This window comes from Astatotilapia calliptera, chromosome 14, assembly GCF_900246225.1.
Source record: "Astatotilapia calliptera chromosome 14, fAstCal1.2, whole genome shotgun sequence".
Lineage (NCBI taxonomy): Eukaryota > Metazoa > Chordata > Actinopteri > Cichliformes > Cichlidae > Astatotilapia > Astatotilapia calliptera.
This window is the reverse complement of record NC_039315.1, coordinates 10,766,860-10,777,045: the sequence shown is the minus strand read 5'-3', so window position 1 is coordinate 10,777,045 and position 10,186 is coordinate 10,766,860. Positions and strand designations below refer to the sequence as shown.

The window sequence follows — 10,186 nt, the reverse complement described above, 5'->3', positions numbered from 1 at the left end:
CAAATGTGGCTCCCAGACTGTGGAACTCCCACTGAGCTTAAGATGTGTGGACTCAACAACTAAAAACACATCTTTTAAAAATTGCATTTTGTTAACTTTTGTCTGTTTTTGATTTATACTTTGTCTTCCCTGTGTGAAGCACCTTGTCATCTTTTATCTAGAAAGGTGCTATATACATAAAAATTTGACTTTACTTATTCACTAAACAGTGACGTAATACACAAAGCACAGTTTGTTTTAAATAAAAAAAATGCAACCACACAGAACATATACAGAAAAAAAACTGGAAAACTGGAAAACTACTAATAATTTAATCATCCATACATTTTAACATGAAATATAAATGACAGCATTTATATTTCTATTGTGATTCAAATTACATTTATTTTGAACAGGATGAAGTAGGCATAAGATTTTTCAGTACAAGAAAAATATTTTCATCCCTGAGGCCATAGATCAGAGGACTCAGGCACCTTGGAGCAATGTTAAACATGATGTAGTTAAAATATCGGACATTTAGAATTAAACTGAAATCAATCTGAAGCACTGCAATTTCTATGAATGGGCACCACAGTTGAATGAGACAGAGCAGCAACTGGAAAGCATGAAGGATCACTGTTTTGAGTCCTTTTTGTGTCAACTTCTTTTTCTCTCCTGATGCAGCTTTGGCCACTTTCATTATTTGAACATATGAGTATGCAATGGTGATGCCCATAATCAAGAAATACAATTGATACACAGCTGATCGAACATGATCCTGCCATCTGTAAAGAGAAAATGTGTCTCCACTACATATCATGGATTGCTTGTAGAACTTAAGTGAGCCGGAGGCAAAAAACATGGACAGAATAATTATACAAGGACCAGAGCTGAGGCCATGAATGATCAGGATACAGTACATAGTGCTGCGTGTGGAGCAGAGCTGTCCATGACGCAGGGGCATACAAATGGCCACATAGCGCTCCAGAGTCATTGCTGTCAGAGTAACTGGTGTGACAATGAAGTAAAGAAGTACAACAACAGAGATAGTTATACACAACCACACTGGCATTGTAATTTCAAAATGGGTCAATATAAACAAAATATCTGACACCAATAACAAAACACTGTCTGACAGCAGTGTTACAAAAAACAAGATGTAACGTGCAGATGTGTGAAAGGATTCCTTTTTAACAAAGATCACAATGAGCAACATGTTGATGCAAAGAAAAATTATTACCAGGATCTCTACAATAATGACCCGGTAGCTGACTGGTCGTGGAAAAAAACCATAATTCACTGAGTTGTTACCTGCCATAGCAAACAAACCTGTTTGAAGTACTTCTAAGAGTTCATTAAAGTTTTGTTTGATAAATGTAAGATTGTCAAAACTCAAAATCAAATCCAGTGGAGAATCAAATCCAGAGCCAAATGTCTTCTGCTGCGTTCCCTGCAGTTTTCTGAAAAATGACCGTGCATCATGAAATTGAAGCTTACAGCAACTAAGAATAACAATTACACATGAAACTTCGTTCTACTGTGTTGTCATCGTGCTCTAGTACCCAATCTCCTCTGATCAATGCCTCTAAATAGGTAATTGATGGTATACTCAGGAGACTTTGCAGTAAAGTCAACATAACAGATCTGAAAGAACTGAAAAGTTGTTGTTTGCTGTGAAGGTAATCAATTCTGTAATTAGTGCAACAAGTGAGACTAAATCCCATTATTTTAGTTTTATTTGCTTGCATTTTATTTGCTTATTTTGGCGCTCATCTACATCTACTATCTGACTCCTGTTTGAGATTTGAAGGTATTATTTTGAAGGCACGACTACCTGTAAAATTGTTGTCTGTGCAGTTATCGGGCAGTTTGGAGGAGAGTGTTGTAACGGAGCACGTGGAAGTTTATTTTGTCATTAGCAGCCCCCTTGATAGAGGCAAAAAGGTATGGTTATGATGTAAATAAGTACATCTTTAAATATTTTGAGTGACAGAAACGGCAATTGTTAAGTTTGTCATTGTGGGAAGGGATGCTTGTGTGATATGTTGATTATGTACTCATGATTTTATATACAGTGGCTTGCAAACTCATAACACATCTATGTCTTTGCCTGTAGAAAATTTCCTCATATTTGAAATACAGTGGCTTGCAAAAGTATTCGGGCCCCTCGAACTTTAGAAGACTAGCAGCTGTAATTGCAGCAAAAGGTGGTTCTACAAAGTATTGACTCAGGAGGCTGAATAATTACGCACACCTCACTTTTCAGTTATTTATTTGTAAAAAATGTTTGGAATCATGTATGATTTTCGTTCCACTTCTCACGTGTACACCACTTTGTGTTGGTCTTTCACGTGGAATTCCAATAAAATTGATTCATGTTTGTGGCTGTAATGTGACAAAATGTGGAAAAGTTCAAGGGGGCCGAATACTTTTGGAAGCCATTGTATTTTCATTGTAGGCAAGATTAGAGAGCTAGATTTAAACTTGGGTGATTTTATTTATAGTGCTGAGATGAGGAAGACCGGAGGCAGGACAGGACAGTGTAAGGGGGTGGTACAATGGGCGGGTTGTGACCTAGACCTCAGTAGACGTAGTTGAAGCAGGCTAGTTAGCTCCAGATGAATCTGTATTTTATTGTGAAGTGTAAACACAGATGTCTGACTTTATAAGTAAAAGTTTCCACCTGATCGCTACCATCATAAAGAATCTGTGAAGTCGGTGTACTTCAATATCACGTAGAGTCATTGGTTAAGTTATTTGTTCTAAATGTTTACAGTTGTAAGAGTATGGACTTTTAACTTACACGCTGTTTTTATGTACACTTTCCCAGCTCTTACGGTGAAACTGAATGGTTATTACCAATAAACCTGAGGATTCATCATTAAAGTGTCATCCTTCATTCTACAGCATTAGTTTATGGTAGCTAACTAATAACAGAACCAATAACTCAGGGGAAAACAATGGGATTTATATTAAAAGTGAGTCCAAGGGGGGCACTTTCGCACTGCCACTAGCTGTAACAGTGAGGTTTATGTTAAGAAACCAAGGATATACTGTCCACTCTGATTGGTCTCATTGATATGCTCTTCCCTGGGCACTGTAAGTTCCAGATCAGATCAGATCAGATCAGGGGCCCGTTCTTCGTACGTCGCTTACTACATCCAAGATCAAATGACACATCCAAGACCAAATCATCGCGCTAACCGTGAGCTCGCTAATCCGGTTCTCCGAACACACCTGCTGTTGACGATTGGATGAAGTAATGTGCGATCACTGGGTGTCGTAAAAGGGGCTACGCATCGATAGTAGAAACATTGATCGGCAACCCTCTGATTGGTCGGCGAAAATGTCGAAGGAGCGCGCTCGGTATTTTTCGGCAGCAGAGCAAGAACTCTTGAGTGAGGGATTTCAGGAGTTTCAGAGTTTAATTAAAACGCAAGGGAACACTGCAAAGGCTGCAAAAGCAAGGAGAGAGGGCTGGCAGAAAGTTGCTGACAAATTAAACTCATAAGTAATTTAATAATGACAATAATAATGGAGTGGATTGATATAGCGCTTTTCAAGGCACCCAAAGCGCTTTACAATGCCACTATTCAGTCACTCTCACATTCACACACTGGTGGAAGCAGCTACGGTTGTAGCCACAGCTGCCCTGGGGCAGACTGACAGAAGCCAGGCTGCCATATTGCGCCATCGGCCCCTCTGGCCAACACCAGTAGGCGGTAGGGTAGATTTATCATATCACACTATATTATCCAATATTATATTACATTATAATATGTTATATTATATCCCCTTTCACATTAGAGCCACAACAGGACCCACTAGAACATGGGAACAAGTAAAAGTGAAATAAGAATATTCTACAGAATGGTAATATTTATCACTTATATTGCTTTTAGTCTCTTGGAATGAGACCCTGGAATACTCTGTTTGTTGGTTCATAACAGCAACCAAGAAAAGGGCAGAGCAAAAAAAGACAGGTGGTGGTCCTGCACCCCCTCGTCAACAAGTTGGTTAAGTAAATAATACCCTCACGGGAATATCGATATCTCTCAATGAGCACACTGTTGTGCTGAGCTGAGGGATCCTGTCTATCCCGCAATATACGCTGAATTCTGAGGACTCTCCTTATCAATCTTGCACCTTTCGCAATGGGTTGCTCGCGTATACGGACAGGACATGGCTGCGACAGGCTTCCCAAATCCACCTTCGCTTTTATAGCCGTGGTCTCTCATCTTGATTGCACAAAGTAATTTGCAATTACTACTCTGAAATATGAATTACATCTGTAATAATCACATACATGTAATAGAATGTTAATAGTACATTTCCCTTTTTTAGGAAATGACCTGTATGTATCTGTGTGAAATCAATAAATGGATCAAGTGCTGCATTATCTTTAGTTACATTGATGTTATTTATTTATGGTGAAACAGTGGTGGAATATCGCTGTTGCTTTCGTATAAATGAAGCGGACATACCTGCGTGGCCGCGATCTAATCCTGTTTACATAAAGTAAACCTGCTCCCGAGCAGGTTTACGCTTATGGCTCTGTTGCTATGGCAGCAAGTCCCGGATGAGCTTCGGGGAACCGAACAATCCAAGATCACGCGAAATCGTCAACAATCAAATCCAGCTAACTTACTTAGCGAGGTACGAAGAACAGGCCCCTGATGTGCTGGTGGGAACTTTAGCTGTTTACTCCGCTCAGCCTGTAGCTGCCAATCAAGTTGAGCAGGCTGGTTGTTAACCGTGGCCACACCTGGGGTTTCTCTTGAGCCTTAATGAAAAGAAGTCTCTTCTTCGGAGCATGATGGCGCTTGCTGGTGCTCATTGCTGGGGCAGTCTTCTCAGCAATTACTCTGAGCACCTGGTTGTGACGCCAACAATAACGACCATTGGCCAGGGCCTTTGGGCAGCTGCTGAGGATATGTTCTAGGGTGCCCCTTCCAGAGCACAGGGGACAGGCCGATATCTAGCTTTTCCACGACACATGGAGGTGTACTGGGCTTGGTAGGGTATACTGCCTGCACGAGGAATCGGACATGGTGGAAGTCTGCCTGCATGATGTTTGACCAGGTGACTTAGTGCTGCAAGGTGCTCTTCCACCTTATCCACACTCCCTGCGACTTGAGTCCTACGGCCCTGTTTACTTGCTCCTCCTCCTCACCTGCTAACGGGGGAAACATCTGGGTTGACTATTCTTCACCTGTAAGTTGAATGCTGAACATTTGCCTGTTTAAGTCATAATAACTGTCACTATACAGAGATGTGCTTCTGAATGTGGACGATGTGTCTTCTGATTCTGTAATGCAGTTCTGCTTGTGTTGAGTGATGTAAACAACTGATCGATCTAAACTCTTTAAACGTCAAAATTGATCATTCGATTTTTTATGACACAACAGTGGTGAGTGTTACCACCTTCTCCTCTTTGTAACTTAATGTGATCTTTCCGTTTTCGAGTTTTGGACATGATTTTGGAGTATATCTTCGCAGTAGCGATTGACCGCAAAGTAAAGCTACCAGAAATGTACAGAGGTGGGACCAAGTCATTGTTTTGCAAGTCTCAAGTAAGTCTCAAGTCTTTATCCTCAAGTCTCAAGTCAAGTCTCAAGTAATGTCAGGCAAGTCAGAGTCGAGTCTCAAGTCACTGGTGTAAAAGTCCGAGTCAAGTCACAAGTCTGAAACTTTGAATTTCAAGTCCTTTCGAGTCTTTAAAAAAAAAAAAACGAAAAAATAATGTTGCAGTTATGCTAAATGTAAATATTAGACCATGTAATTTTAAAATCTGTGTTTTTCTCAACACATGACAAAATAGTGAACTTAGAAAATATACACAAATTGTGAAATTGCACCTCTTTAAAATGCAGCTCAATTAAACTTAGCTCCAAGAATAATTTTCACCGACAGTTCTGAGATACGCTGCATGTTATTCTTGGATGCGGTTGTAGGACCGGCCTTAAAATCGCATGACAAAAATATCATACACATTAAAAAAAAAAACTGCATCACCAACGTAGCCTGGACAACATTTGCTAGTTAGATGAAGTCAGCTATCTCATCTTAGCATATTTATATGCATATTTATAATTATACGCTTCTTGGAGTGAGTGCATACACTCATGAAGTTTAGTAACTTCAGGTCACTGCAACAAGCCCAGGTACAGTTTACCGACGGATGGGTGCAGGACCTTGAAATGCACCGTGTAGAACGAAAGACCATCGTACGTATCATAAGTTTACCAGTCTCACAAATTGTCGTCATAAATACACATTCCTTAACCGTTTATTAATAGGACCTTTGAGCTCAACGGTAATTAATTAGTAGTGGAAATAATTTCTGGTACCCATCACAGAAATGTAGCAGTGACAATAATACTGTATGCTGTAATCGTACTGGGCAATTAGTGATACAAAAAACCTGTTTTATCCTGTGAATAAAAGTATATGTTTTTGTCAATGTACCATAATAACAGAAGCGAAACGCAATATTGTGTCAGGACAATTCACTATTTATGCACAATAAACACAGGAGCATAGCGCGACAATTTCTGTTCAGCGCCAGACTTGCTTGTAACCTATATCACCAATTATGTTAAGAAAAATGACGTATTAACTACAACAGCAGACTGACCTTCGTGTAAATGCTTGGAGCAGACTAACCTGTGAGCTGGAGTGTTCTGGGACGTTATATTTGATCTTTGAATGGCTGCAATCCAGGCCATCCGTCGCCTCTTTGTTACTTCGGAAACATGGCTCGAACAATTTCTCCTCAATGACGTAATCCGATAACAACCGATCTCTTTACCCGTCGGCTTCCCGTGGCTGTCATGCGACCGGCTATTGCAGTTAATAATACAACAGCTTCTTGACATTTTTGTGTTTCTTTTTATCGCTGTGTAACTGATTTTAATTGAAAGCCTGCGTGCGCTAGTACCGCTTGCCACGAGTTCCCAGAATCCTTTGCGGTTCTACCCGTGAATGACGTCACATTTTCAATCTCCATATAATATGCATGTTAAATTTTATATTTGGGGTAAAATATCAAGTCTTTTCAAGTAAACCGGTTCAAGTCCAATTCAAGTCCCAAGTCATTGGTGTAAAAGTCCAAGTCAAGTCACAAGTCTTAGAACATTTTTTCAAGTCAAGTCTAAAGTCATAAAATTAATGACTCGAGTCTGACTCGAGTCCAAGTCATGTGACTCGAGTCCACACCTCTGGAAATGTACAACCCCACATCCGGTCTCAAACCAGGAAGTTAGCATTTTCTTGTGCACAGGGTCTATCTGGAGTTAAATTCACCACAAAACACGGAATACAATACACACTTCACAGAGCAGGACATTGATCCAGAATTGAACTTTTTTAACATCAGTGACACCTGCTGTTATTATACTGAAGAACAATTCAATAAAACTGCCAAGGCTGACTGCAAAATTTCCACAATCCACTTTAATAGTCGAAGTTTATATGCCAACTTTCACAACATAAGAGAATATTTATGCAAATTTGCACATCCATTCAGTGTGATTGCAGTATCTGAGACGTGGATTAATACGGATAAAAAAGTGGACTTTAAAATAGACGGATATTAACTAAATTTTATGAACAGAAAGAATAAGAACGGTGGGGGTGTGGCTTTGTTTGTGGACAAAAATTTTAAATACAGGGTGGTGGAAAAAATGACGGTGGTGGTGGACAACATGTGTGTAACAATAGAAATTCGTATGGAAAAAAATAAAAATGTCATTGTAAGTTGTATATATAGAACACCAGGTTCTAATATTGAAATATTTAAGGAGTGGGTAGATAAAAGATATAATAGGACAAATCAAAAAGTTATGTTCATTTGTGGGGATTTCAACATAGACCTATTAAATCCAAACAAACATAGTATGACAGATGAGTTTATTATGTATAGCATGGGACTCTGTCCAGTGATCACTAAACCCAGGAAAGTCGGCAACCTGAATAGACAATATATTCACCAATGAAATAGAAAACAGATCTATAAGTGGTCTTCTAAATAATGACACTAGTGATCATCTACCTGTTTTTGTAGCGTATGACAGCAATTACAGGAAGGTCAAACAGGAAAATACAATAAAATACAAACAAGTGAGAACAGAGGAGTCCATAAATGCATTTAAAGGTGATTTACTAAAGCAAGAATGGGAGATGTTGTATAAGGAAAAAAATATTGATAAAGCTTATGAGACTTTTTAGGAACATTTAAACTGTTATATGATAGCCGCTGCCCAGTAAAGAAATATAGCAAAAAACAAAAATATGCAGCGTGCCCATGGATCACAAAAGGATTACAAAATGCATGTAAAAAGAAAAATACCTTATATAGAGAATTTATAAAGAGTAGAAGTAGTGAAGCTACATTTTGAGGTGATGTAAAAAGGAATATTATGAGAAATTATTAAATATGAATAAAAATAACATTGAAGGGATTTGGGAAACATTGAATGCCATCATTAAAAATGGTTCCAGGCAGTTAAATTATCATTTGTATTTCATTAATAATGATAGAAATATTAGTAACATGAGTGATGTGGTTAATGAGTTCAATAAATTCTTTGTAAGTGTTGGACCAGATTTGGCTGATACAATTCATGATATAAGAAATTCTGCAGAGAAAGAAACTAAACCTATTGAACGTAATCCTCATTCAATGTTTTTAATGGTGGTAGAAGAAAAGGAAATCATTGATATTGTTGGGAAATCAAGAACAAAAAAATCTACTGACTTTGATGACATTTATATGGAATTGTTAAGAAAGTTGATGGCATCTCCAAACCCTTAACATACATTTGCAATTTGTCTCTACAAACTGGTGCATTCCCAACACAAATGAAACCAGCTAAAGTTTAAAAATGGAGATAGACACCAATTCACAAATTACAGGCCTATTTCTCTACTTTCACAATTTTCAAAAATAGTGGAAAAGGTTTTCATTAATAGACTTGACAAATTTATAGATAAACATAAAATAATAATGGACAGTCAGTGTGGTTTCAGACCAAATAGATCAACATCCACGGCATTAATGGAGGTAATTGAAAATATCACCAACAATATAGATCAAAGACAATGCACAGTTGGTGTTTTCATTGACCTAAATAAAGCTGTTGACACAATTAATCATGAAATATTACTTGATAAACTGGAGTACTGTGGCATTAGAGGAGTGGTGCTAGAGTGGGTAAGGAGGTATTTGAGAGACAGGCAACAATTTGTGAAGATTGGTGAATATCTGTACATTGTTTGTGGAATTCCACAGGGGTCAGTATTGGGACCAAAGCTGTTTATCCTGTACATCAATGATCTATGTAAAACATCTGATATATCACAGTTTATTTTATTTGCAGATGATACAAATATTTTTGTGCTGGAGAGAATTCACAGCAGCTTTTGGAAATTGTCACAAAAGAAATGATTAAACTGCAAACATGGTTTGGCAGAAACAAGTTATAACTAAATTTGAAAAAAAAATAACAACATTTATGTTATTTGGAAATTGTAAAAAAGATGCTGGAGCAAAATTGTTGATAAATAATGTTGAAGTAGAGAAAGTTTCTCATACAAATTTTCTGGGTGTGATAATAGATAACAAAATCTGCTGAAAACCTCACATAAAGCATATACAAGCTAAACTGTGAAGAAGCATCTCTGTACTGAGTAAAGCTAAACATTTTTTGCCTTCCAAATCACTCCGGGTACTTTACTGTTCACTTATATTGCCATATGTGGAATACTGTGTGGAAATCTGGGGAAATACATATAAAACCTCACTTCAACCATTATGTAAAATTCAGAAAAAAGCAATCAGGATGATTACTAAAGCAGGATTTAGAGACCACACTATCATTATGTTCTTGAAATGAAAAATTCTGAAATTTATGGATCTTATAAAATATGCAAAATTTGCAAAAATTATGTACAAAGCCAGATACAATATGTTACCAGGAAATATACAGAGGATGTTCTATGACAGAGAAGGGGACTATGAATTGAGGGGAAAAATGAATCTGAAGACTCTTAAAGCACGGACAAAGGTTAAAACCTTTTGTGTGACCATTTGTGGGCTAAAACTGTGGAACAGTTTTACTGTGGACCTACAGCAATGTTCAAGCATTAGTCAGTTCATAAAGATGTTTCGAGAACTGCTTTTGGAAGAATATGAAACTGATAAAGT

General features: G+C 37.9%; 1 pseudogene; it reads right to left on the bottom strand.

Annotated features, from left to right (window-relative positions):
* Positions 1-371: 371 nt before the first annotated feature.
* On the bottom strand, positions 372-1,297 carry LOC113036577 (odorant receptor 131-2-like; annotated as a pseudogene).
* Between the last annotated feature and the right edge of the window lie 8,889 nt (positions 1,298-10,186).